The sequence below is a fragment of the Coptis chinensis genome, chromosome 3, assembly GCF_015680905.1.
Source record: "Coptis chinensis isolate HL-2020 chromosome 3, ASM1568090v1, whole genome shotgun sequence".
In the NCBI taxonomy this organism is placed as follows: Eukaryota; Viridiplantae; Streptophyta; class Magnoliopsida; order Ranunculales; family Ranunculaceae; genus Coptis; species Coptis chinensis.
Window position 1 is genome coordinate 110,149,053 of NC_141458.1, and position 11,979 is coordinate 110,161,031.

At 41.6% G+C, this 11,979-nt stretch overlaps 1 pseudogene; it reads right to left on the reverse strand.

Moving 5' to 3' along the window:
- Positions 1-4,143: 4,143 nt before the first annotated feature.
- LOC147512901 (polygalacturonase inhibitor-like) lies at positions 4,144-5,408 on the reverse strand (annotated as a pseudogene).
- Positions 5,409-11,979: the final 6,571 nt, after the last annotated feature.

An 11,979-nucleotide genomic window follows, 5' to 3' on the forward strand; every position in this document is an offset into this window, starting at 1 on the left:
GAAGCGGGGGGAGAGCCCTTCGCGGACATGAGGTCCGGATCAAACTTAGGGGCAAGGCCATGCCCCCGGCCCGCCGGAGAGCGGAGAGAAGCCTTCGCCAGCGGACATGAGGTCCGAATCAAACTTAGGGGCAAGGCCATGCCCCCGGCCCCGCCCGCCGGGTCACAAGCCGGGGAGAGCCCTTCGCGGACATGAGGTCCGAATCAAAATTAGGGGCAAAGGCAATGCCCCCCGCCCGGCCGTCACGAGAGCGGGGAGAGCCTTCCTTAGCGGACATGAGGTCCGAATCAAAATTAGGGGCAAAGGCATGCCCCAGCCGGCCCCGCCCGGTCCACGCAGAGCGGGGGAGAGCCGCCTTCAGCGGACATGAGGTCCGAATCAAACATAGGGGCAAGGCAATGCCCTAGCTGGCCCACCGGCCGTGGAGAGAGCGGGGGGAGAGTTAGAATCAAATACACACAATGATAGAGATGGCAAACATTTGAGTTAAACATGACATGTGAAAATAGGGCACCACCAGTAGGAGGCCGCAATGTCAACAAAGTTACAATTTTAAGCAAAACTCCTTGCATAAGGAGGGAATTAAACAGTATGCAAAAATGTCAAGGACGCCACGACTGAAACATACAGAAACAGATACAAACACAAGTAAAGCAAGTTCGAGTTCACGGAGTAGTTAAATGTGCATCCAAGGTGGTATCGCCTAAATCGCCAACAGGGGACTCTTCAGTGGAAACATCAGCGGCATCATCAGCGGGAGAGGCAGCGGCCTCCGCAGGGGGTTCATCAACAGCCTCTCGGCTTTCTTCTAAATCTTCAACAACGTCCCCAGCGCCAGCCGACCCTTCCGGTCTGGTTTCCACCGCGGTACCCATCTCCCCCACGGGGCCCATATCTTCATCATCCCGATCGGATCGGCGGCGCTCGTAGGAGGCGCCTTCCGGAGAAGCCTTGAATGCTCCTCGGATCTTTCGGGCCACTCTCTTGTCCGCCAAGGACCGGTAATGGACCTGGAGGGAAGTCATATCTGCCTGGTGCTGATCTTTAAGAGCCGCAGTATCTCGTTGGTGCTGCTGTAGGAGAGAGGCGCGTTGTTGGCTCAGCGGTCATTGATCGAGTCCATATAATTCGATGGTTTGTTCTCGCCGATTCTCAATTCATCCCGAGCTCGAGATTTTGCCAGTCGGCCCGGTGTCTAGCTGTTGTTGAGTCGGGCACAAGTGGCGCCAGCCGTCGCCGACCACCGATCTCTCTCTCCAAGAATCTACCTTAGACCGGCAATCAACAAGCCGCGGGATCATATCACGACATGTTCAGCTCACCTAAGCAATGAGCATTTGGTGAGGGTGTCAAATCAAAAAAAAAAAAAAAAAAAAAATATATATATATATATATATATATATATATATATATATATATATATATATATATAGTGGGGAAGAGTGGGAAGTACCTTCTCCCGGTTAAGTATCTGAGAGAAGTGCGATGGTGTTCAAAGGTACCGCATCGGTAAGAAGTCCGGTCCTTTGGCCAGGTGGGAGCCGTAAAAGATGGAGGACGCCCGGGCGGGGGTTCTCAAGAGCGAATCCTCAACATTGACTCTGCGGTGGCATCCTTGAAAACCGGACAAAGTCGGCGGGGAGGGGCAACCTCTTTCCCCGGCGGCACCGGGGGATAGGAGGGGAGCGTCTTCTTCGGTCCTGCATCGGCGGGCGGAACGGGATCTTCGGACCCTACCGTCCCTCGACGCTTATTGGCCGGCCCATCAGCCAGGAATGGCGGCTGCGATAGGGGAGAGACTTCGGTTACCGTCCTCATCACTATCAAAACAACTTCATCCGTGAGAGATCCATGTTCGCGGAGGGGACTGTGGAGGGGTGAATTGATCTTCCCAAGTAGATGGCACGGTAGGGGAAGCCGGTCGAGTGTCGAAGCCCGAGGGGGGAGCAAAGAGATGACGGGCGGTGGATGTGGAACGTGAGCTTCGAATAGGTCGGCGGTGATGGTGGCCGAAACGGTTTTTGTGGGGTGGCGAAAGTCTGGGGTCTACGTTCCTTGGAGGAGGACGATAAAAAAGCGGAAAAAAAGCCCGTGAAGTCACGGAGTTGAGGAACCTCCAACAAAGGGGTACCATGGAGGGTTAACGTTCAGCGTTCAAAAAGCAATACCAAGGTCGCGAACTGTCGAAGATGGGGACGAGGTAGCCGAGTATACGCTGGATTTGGAATCGATCGCCAACCCGCTGAAGAAACACAAACAAGAGTCTAAGGTTAGTCCGCGGACCAAAGGCCGAAAGAAAAAAGGACGAGGATGAAACTCACCACTAGATTGGAAAACGAGGTGGTTGAGTGTTACTCCTGCCGGGAGGTCTGAAGGCAGGAAGTTACCGGAAACGTACAGTGGGTAGTGGTGCCACTGTTTGTCCGAGGTGGTGACACGGAGATTAGAACGTTTTCTTTTTGAGGACACCGCGAAGATTGGTATCCTATACCCACATCCTTGGTACTTTTCTTTAGAAAATATTGGGAGACAAGGTCACGGCAAGTTATCCGGGGTCGCTTGTCCCTGTTGTAGTAGTTCGCGGCATACATTATTCTCCGTGGTTGCCGATGCCTTGGCGAGGAGGGATGTTGAAATGATTGCACACTTCCACATCCAAGATGCGGTGAGGGGAGCCGCGGCCCGGCGACAATCGACATCATCACAACTAGACACCCGGCCGCGGAGGCACTAAGTGGGGGTAGTGGGTGACGGACGGCACGCGTGTTCTATCGAAATGCCGGCCGAATACCGTAAAGCGACCCTAATCGCGACTTAAGTCAGCCTACGATATCTAGAAGCGGCAATAAAGGTGCAAGGAAACGGCCGAGGTAGGGGCGCCCGTGGCGTATTGGGAGAAGCCACCCCGGTAGATCTAGAGGGCGAAGAGTCGGGCGGAGAGAGAGGAGGAGGGGGACTTCGAGGTCGTCGCCCGCCATCAAAAGGAAGATGAACAGTTAGAAAAGAGAAACGATGTTAACGATTGGTAGGGGAAGTATAACGAGAAGGGATAGAAGCAAACAAAGAGGACAAAACGATAAGAATAACAAGAACCATAAAAGACCAACCTGAAACGGAGTCCAGCAACACCAAAATCCGGTCGGAACCAAGCCAAAACGAGTCAAGTCAGGTGGGAAAGCACAAGGAAGATAGAAAAGGGAAGGGAAACGCAAGACAAGGAAGACCAAAGGCAAAAAATGGGAGAAAGAATGAAAGCGGGAGTTTAAATAGGGCGAGGGTAAAATGGTAACTGCCAAGGTCTGAAACCGGGCGGGACTACTGGGAACCGTTAGAGCTTGACACGTGGAGCGCAGCATTACGAGGAGACGCAGAGCCGGGCGCACGAATGAGTGACATCGCGGCGGCGCGCAAACCCCGGGGAGGACCAAAACGGATCTAACTAACGACAAAGGGGTGTAAGGTTCTCGGCCTCGCCAACCTCGAGGCGCCGGCCGTTTGGTGAAGCGGCATCTGTAGAAGGGTAGGATTCGCGGATCACGAAGATTCTTTGGATCTACGAACCGATGCAAAGCCCATGACGGGATGAGGGAGTAGAGGATAGATGGGAATTAGGGGACCGGCAGGACAAGCGCGAGTCGAGTCGAAAGTACGGATCGCCTCGAGGTAGTGTAAGAAAGGGAAGGCGTGAAGCCCGGATGTAGGCCGCTCACGCAAAGTGGGCGTGCCGTCATCAAGCATGTGGGGACAGAGCGGTCAAAGTCCAAATAGGAGACAACTTAACAGAGGAAGAAATCGCGAGGCATGGCATAGCCAAAGCCGCGAACCCCAAGAGACAGATGCGCTAAGATGGACCGAAGGATGAGAAGAGATCAACGGGTAGGAAAAGGAGAGGGGTAGTATAAAAAGAAAGGTGTAGAGAGGAAAGGGGAAAGGAAAAAGAGGAGGAGGTGAGAGGGGAGGACATTGGAGGTTGGGGGTAGTATCTAGAGTTCTTACAGACACCTTGGTTGTTCATTGTTAGTCCACTGTTTCTTCTGTTCTACTCTAGTGTTGTTTACATACAACTATATAACATGTCCTACGTCACAATCTTCTTATATTTGCGTGGAAATTTTACATCACAATTTTACAGTCGTGTGGATATTTTCTTGATATTTACTGTTTGAAAGCTTTTATTACAAAACAAATAAATAGTACACATGAACAATTATGAATGACATAACAAGTAAACCAATGAGGGGTTCGATCTCTTTCTTACAAGTTCAACGTTATATATATATCACAGGTAGCAACCAAATGACCAGTGAACCACACGTGCACAATACCGTGATGCTCACTTGCATGCGGCCAAAGGTGGTCCACACAAGCATTTGTTATGGATGTATGAAGAGTAATCAAATCTGTTCATATTTCCTCCAGTTGGAATCACACCACAAAGTCTATTGTAGCTGGCATTGAAAAACTGCAAATTCACATCATCAACTATCGCCTTTGGAATGCTTCCATAGATCATATTATGATTCATGTCCAAGTACTGCATGGACAACTTCTTCACTTTCGAGAAATCGAATGCCAACATATTCCTAGATATGTCGATAATCACACTGGAACCATTTGGTATAAACAACATTGAAGCATCACCAGTTAGCTTGTTTCTTGACAAGTCGATTGTTGAGAAAGCCATGTTCGCAAACGAATTAGGAATTTGGCCTGTGAGTTGGTTGTCAGATAGGTATAAATCGGGTACGGATCCCTTTGAAATGCCCAAATGACTCGGGTATGGATCCGGATAATTGATTGCGGTCTAAACGGAGAGCACCAAGTTTGGTAAAGCTCGAAAAACTGGATGGAATGGGGCCGGTAAATTTGTTGAAATTTAATTCGAGGAAGATGAGATTGGAGAGTTCGCTAATGAAATCTGGTACTGGACCTGTGAGATTGAGCCAACTTAGTCGAAGAAATCTAAGCCTCTTCAGTTTTGTAATGGATTGGGGGATTGGGCCGGTAATATTTGATAGTTTTCGGAAAGTAAGATTGTCGAGGTACGGCAAATCGCCTACCTCGGATGGGATTTGGCCCGAAATTTGGCCCGAAAAGATAGTGAGTTCCACAACCCGGTTAGTAGTGTCGTTGCATTGGAGGGCATACCAATCACAACAATCGGTATTGGGTACCCATGAAGCAAGGTGGTAAGGATTGCCTAGGGCCTGTTTGATTTTCAAGAGTACTTCATAGTCACTTGGATTGCACCGTCCCGTTGCAGCATTCAGAGAATGTGGTAGGAGAGAAGAAACTAAGAATGCTGACAATAGAATGATAGTGAGATGTGTTCTTTCCATGTCTGGATATACTTGTTGAGTTTGTACTAAAAGTTACAGTAGTGAAGCACTGACGCTATTTATAGGAGTTTGTTTGATTGCTAATTTGTTCTACTAGGATGAATAAAATTTATAAAGCGTGTCACAACTGTTTACATGAAGAGTTTGACTAGTCAAAATGTGACTCGATCTTGAATGCATATACGCAATTATAATATTAGCTGGTTTTAATATCACATGTAGGCTTTAACGAGCAAAACCAAATGTCTATATTTTTAACAGCAGGCAGTTTGGGACTGGACTTGGTTCAAATTCAGGCACAGATAAGATAAGCTAATTTTAATAAGAGGAAAATGCTCAAGAGCTACCGACTGAGGTATTTACGAATTCGGAATTTCAGTTCAGAATATAAGTGTTATTGTCAGTGCGTGCCAGTTCCAATTCGTGAGGTTCGTGTAAGACAGTTAGATTCTACCAAAAACGCACTTGAGTTGAGTAATTTATGTTAGAAATAATAGTTCTACATTATTTGAATATTTGAGCATGAATTAGTAAGGAAATTTATGTTAGAAATAATAGTTCTACATTATTTGAATATTTGAGCATGAATTAGTAAGGACTTAGGCACCCTCACTTGATAACCCGGTTTTCTAAGTGTGTTATATGCATGAGTTTATTATTAATTTGCACATGGGTAAATGAACAACATTTTGAACTTGAAATATGTTACGAATATACCACATATGTAAATTTAATACTATTTGTTTATTGGTTCCAAAAATAATTTCATACATAGAGTTATCTTGGACACATCCATAAAAACACTTTCATACCTCATAACTAACTAAAGTTTTTGTCATACTCCAACAACCTCCTCAATCTAATAATATCTCTCAAATAAATTTAAAGTATTTTCATTAAAGGCAAAAAAAAAAAAAAAAAACAACAACAACAACAACCCTTTTTTTTCGCCAATTTTTTTTTTCCTCGCTCTACTTTCTACAGAGAAAAAAAATCTCTTAGGTAGGATGATACATTTCTAACATGAACTAAAAAAAAAATCAATCCATATAACATAAGTAAAATACATTTTCGATGTTTGACAAGAATAACTCTAGCTTCACCAAACTGGGTCTTTATAAATATTGATATATAGTAATATATAAGTGCATGCATTTCCTTAACGAAGTGTTAATAATGAGAGTTGTGTGGTATTATGCATGCACCAAGGACTAGCTGAATTACACTTATTGCTTCAAGTGTAGCTTTTAGCAATCCTATTTGTATCAAGAAAAACTGTATGTTTTAACATTCCTATTTTCTTCATTCATAATGTATTAAGAAAAACGGAATGTAATTTCATAATTATTTACAGAGCTAAAATTATCATTTGGGGTGCGTAACTAAGAACCAATAACCTGTGGTGAAACAAAAGAAAAGAGAAGAAGCAAACATCATACGTCCATACTTTTGAATTTTGATTGAGTAATAATCAAAGTGCCTTTAAGCTTAGGTGCTTAAGGTGGACAAAAAATTTCTATGTTTTCTTCAGTTGACTTATTGAAAGGTTGAAACCGGTTTCTAAGCGCATGCATGAACACGTTACATTAAATGTGGTCCTCACCAGAAGCCAATATTTGAGCTAACCGCGCGTCCCTTTATGGAAGTCACTTTTAGATTGTAACTGTTTGCTAAATCAATAAAAAAAACTACACTTAACTGTTTGCTAAATCAATAATAAAACTACACTTTCAGTCACTTGACTCACTTCTCGTATGGTTGATTTTCCTTGTTAAGTAAACTCATATCTGTCACTATAGCTATTTGTACGTTTTAGTATAGAGAACGAATTTGTGACAGGCATAGAAGTTTATTGGGTCACGTCTCACAGTTTGGCAATCTGGACTCGAACAGTTTAACACTTCACTTTATCTTTCTTTTTATACACAGTTGCTGCTTTTCTTTTTGCACTTGGAACTATGAAATATATCTTTATGTTTTCATTCAATACAAGTTGGAACCTACTATTAAAGTTGCATCTGCTCTTATTTATTTTATTTTTTTGTGATGGAATGGTTAGGTGCTTATGGTCAGGGCCGGCCCTAGCTTCGGTGAGGCCTTAAGCGAAACTCAGAACTTGAGGCTTTTTTCCAAACCAAATTTTAAGTCAGTTACTCCATTTTTTTGTTTGCAATTCTACACTACATAACAAGTTTTCTTTGCCTAATAGGATTGAAATTTATGCTTATTTTGATTAATTTGTTTCTCATAGGTCTGGTTAGACTTATCATTTATGGAGATATAGTATAGAGATGGAAAATTGAAAATTTAACCATTTGAAATTTGAGGTATTTTCAGAAATTCTTTTTAACATAAGAGAATGAGAGTTATTACCTTTTATTAGGAGACTTTTATGGGATATGTATTATGTTTTGTAGTATCCAAAAATCTTTTAGTAAGATTTATTGGCTATTTAGTAGGAATTTTATGTTGCATAGTACGATTTTTGTGGAAATTTGAGGCCTTTTTTCACTCGAGGCCTTAGGCAATCGCCTAACTCGCCTTATGGACGAGCCGACACTGCTTATGGTGTGCACTACCACACCATTTCGCTTGCGTTTTTCCAACTTCTCACATTTTGAACCGACTAGTTTTGCTTCGATCTTGAATGCACTTGATTACTGTTATTTTTTTCTAGCTAGTTCAGACCACTCAATTTTTCAATAGCATCTTCTTTGATACTGAAGGACTTTTATAAAAGCAGATCGAAATTGTGAACGGTTGATTTTAATTGAATACAAATAAGGTTTGAGTTTCTGGTCTGAAACTTTGAGCTGCAATGTAAGTTGCCTCCGCTGCATTGACCATTCGGTTACGTTTATGTAAATTTTGGTTATAAGACTTGTAGTCTTTATGCTTGACTTGTCGCAACATAATGAACAAATAGAAGGTATTTATGAATTTGAGATGAAATGAAGATGGAGCGAATTGTTTCCAACTCCCTAACGGTATGCCTATTTTCTATTTTTACATGAGAAATGGGTGGTGAATTTTGATTGTCCACATTATTACTATCATCACATTTGATTGCATTTTGTTGAGAGTTAATAAACGTATGCCAAGGGCCTCATATCATCACATTTTTACATGAGAAATGAGCTAACGACTGAGGTATTTATGAATTTCAGTTAAGAATATAAGTGTTCTTGTCAGTGCGTGCCACTTACAATTCGTGAGGTTCGTGTAAGATAGCTAGATTCTACCAAAAACGCAGAGTTGAGTAATTTATGTTAGAAATAAGAACATTTTTAGGAGAGAAACCAAAAAAACACTAAATTTTTTAACCAAACCAAACACCAAACCAAAAAAACACCAACCAACTTCAGGAGAAACATCAAATGACGCGGTTTTGGATAAACCGTGCCATATAGTCCATGCGGCTTTCTCAAAACTGTGCCACTGAAGCCCAAGCCCACACGGTTTTCCAGAAACCGCGTGATGTGTCGCACATCAACTTTTTTCTTTTTTTTCTTTCCAAATCTCTCGCACGGTTTTCGCAAAATCGCATGATTGAAGCCCACACTCTAGCCCAAGCCTATGCGGTGTTCAAAAAACCGCACGGTTTTTCCAAAATTGCGAGAGAGATTTGATACAACACCAAAGCTTGAACCAAATTTTGGCCGATTTGGCGTTTGGTTTGGTATTTTTTTGGTGTTTTCATCAATATGTGTCTCTCCTGAAGATGGTTGATGCTAGGATAGTATCTCACCTAAAGATGCTCTAATAGTTCTAATTATTTGGATATTTGAGCATGAATTAGTAAGGAAGTACTTGGGCACCCTCACTTGATAAGCCGGTTTTCTAAGTGTGTTCAATGCATGGGTTTATTCACAATTTGCACATGGGTAAATGAACAACATTTTGAACTTGAAATATGTTACGAATATACCACATATGTAAATTTAATACTATTTGTTTATTGGTTCCAAAAATAATTTCATACATAGGGATCTTGGACACACCCATAAAAACACTCCCATACCTCATAACTAAAGTTTTTGTCATACTCCAACAACCTCCTCAATCATATAATATCTCCCAAATAAATTTGAGGTGTTTTCATTAGGGGCAAAAAAAAAAAAACAACAACACACAACCTTTTTTTCGGCAATCTTCTTTTTCCTCGCTCTATTTTCTACAGAGAAAAAAATCTCGTAGGTAGGAGGATACATTTCTAACATGAACTAAAAAAAATCAATCTATATAACATAAGTAAAATACATTTTCGATGTTTGACATGAATAGCTCTAGCTTCACCAGACCGGGTCTTTATAAATAACTGAGATAGTAAAAAAATCTCATTTGCAACAACTTTATAGGTGTGTCCAAGATCACTCAATCAAGTTTAAAAAGGGGTAATTTAAGAACCTAAATGTGTCTAAAACAATTTTATTTATGTATTTTAAAATTGGGGTATGAGAGTGTTTTTATGGGTGTGTCCAAGATCACCCATATAACTAGGGGTGTGCATAAATCCGATGTATCCGACATAACCGACCGACCCGACCCGACCCAAACTGTACCACATCGGTCGGTTATCCGCTTAAGACTAGTTTGGATCGGCTTGAAATATTGCAAAACCGACAGTGTCGGTTCGATGCTCGGTTTCAAATTGTGATAACCATAATTAACCGACCCGACCATTACATATTAACTAGCATCATACACGTGCGATGCACGTATTAACAATACATCCACAACAATAGAAATCTTAGCAATATTGTTCAATACTATTTACTCTCAAAAACGCAAGAGGGAAAAGTTGGGAAATTAACTGAGGTAGGGGACAACAACTCAATAGAAGCGCACCTTACATACAAAGATTGTACCATATATCAGAAGTGGTTGTCAAAGTTGTGGGCCAAACTTGTTGTCCTTCACCTCTTAAAATTCAATTTCCCTTGAATGACGCATCTCATTTGAACCTTATCTACAATGTATACTTTGTAGTTTGTACTCATTCTTAGTGTTGGAGGTGTTTGAGGAGGCTCTCGCAACAAAAGTTTACTTTATGCTGGTACTGGACTCTTTTAAAATCTCTGACGACGCAATGGATGATAACTTGTGTAACTCCTTTTTTAGTTTCTGTAAACAATTGAATGTGTTAGAGATGAAATTATACATGATTAATTTACCGGCAGCAAAAGAACTAATCCAATTATGGCAACTGCAGCATGATGTAAAAAGGGCAAAAGATAATCTCAATGTGCCACATTGGTTCACTGAGTTCACCAACAGTAGCAAAAGGGTTGATGACAATCTCAGCACCATTCAAACCGAAGGCTAACCAGTTCAAAGGATGGTGTCTTCCATATCATATATTAACAACTATCTGTCCATATGCAGTATCAAACACATGGTATGTGATTCTGTTGCACATACCATTCAGAAAAAGTTCAAACAACATCGGGTTCTCACTATGACCATATTATATTTTCGCGCAGTCTTTAAAGAAATTGGATCGATTCCCCATCGAATCGCTCAACAAACTCACACCATCTGTTCTCTTTGGTACAAAATGCAAAACAACATTAGCCATGCCTCTTGGGATCAAAATATAAACACATTTTGAAATATTAATATTAGATGGAAATAGATCTATGCATGATATTTGTGGATGTTGCAATTATGTAAAATTATTCATGTACATAGTTTGTCTTCGTGAGTGACTCACTTGTAAGCATAATACATTGACTCTTGAAGTGCATGCAGCATCTATAAGAGGTTTCACTTTCTCGAAGATGACTCTATTCTAGTTTGAAAAGGGTGTAGTGGTGGGAAGAGCAATAGAGTTCTGAATGAGACCTACTCGAACCATTCGAGGCTCTCATAAAACTTCTTTTTCAGCATAGAAACAGACACTACACCAGAAATGGCCAAAAACGACGGTTTATTCCGTCCTAAATCGAGATTTACGACGGAAAATAGTGTCCCAGACTCCGTCGCAAATAGCCCTGTCGTTAATATTTACGACGGGAAATAGCGTGGTAAGTTGAATTAGAATTGCGACGGACATGCGACAGTTTATGCCGTCGTGATATTTAGGACACGAAAAACCGTCGTAAATTTGCTTTACACCACACCAGCCTATTTTCAAAATTGTAACTCAACCAACCGTCGTACTTTTGTGTCCTAACTTTAGGACATGTATTTCCGTCGCATTTGGTTTTTGGGAAGTCAATTAATGACAATATTCTCTGTCGTATTAGTTTAAAATAATTTTTTTTAGTAGAATCTATTTTTTCCTAGACACATACCCCTGCTAATTGTTACCTGATTTGTGAGGTTTCTCAAATCATAAAATCAACTACACAAAAACTACATACTAAAGCAACACATTTAAAAAATTGATACATAATCCATTGATAATAATTTCCAAAATTTACAATGTTCTCAAGTTTTTGATTGCCAACAACTAAATTTTCAAAGCATACAAGGCAGAATAAGAACATAATGAAAAACAATTTGAAATTTGAAATTCACATCTTCATCACCTCTGCACATGTGAATCGCACAACCTTTCATAATGGTAAACAACTTTGAGAGTTTTCTAGAGATGGAACCAGCAGAGACAAACAACACGGCAGGAGCATTATCAGTC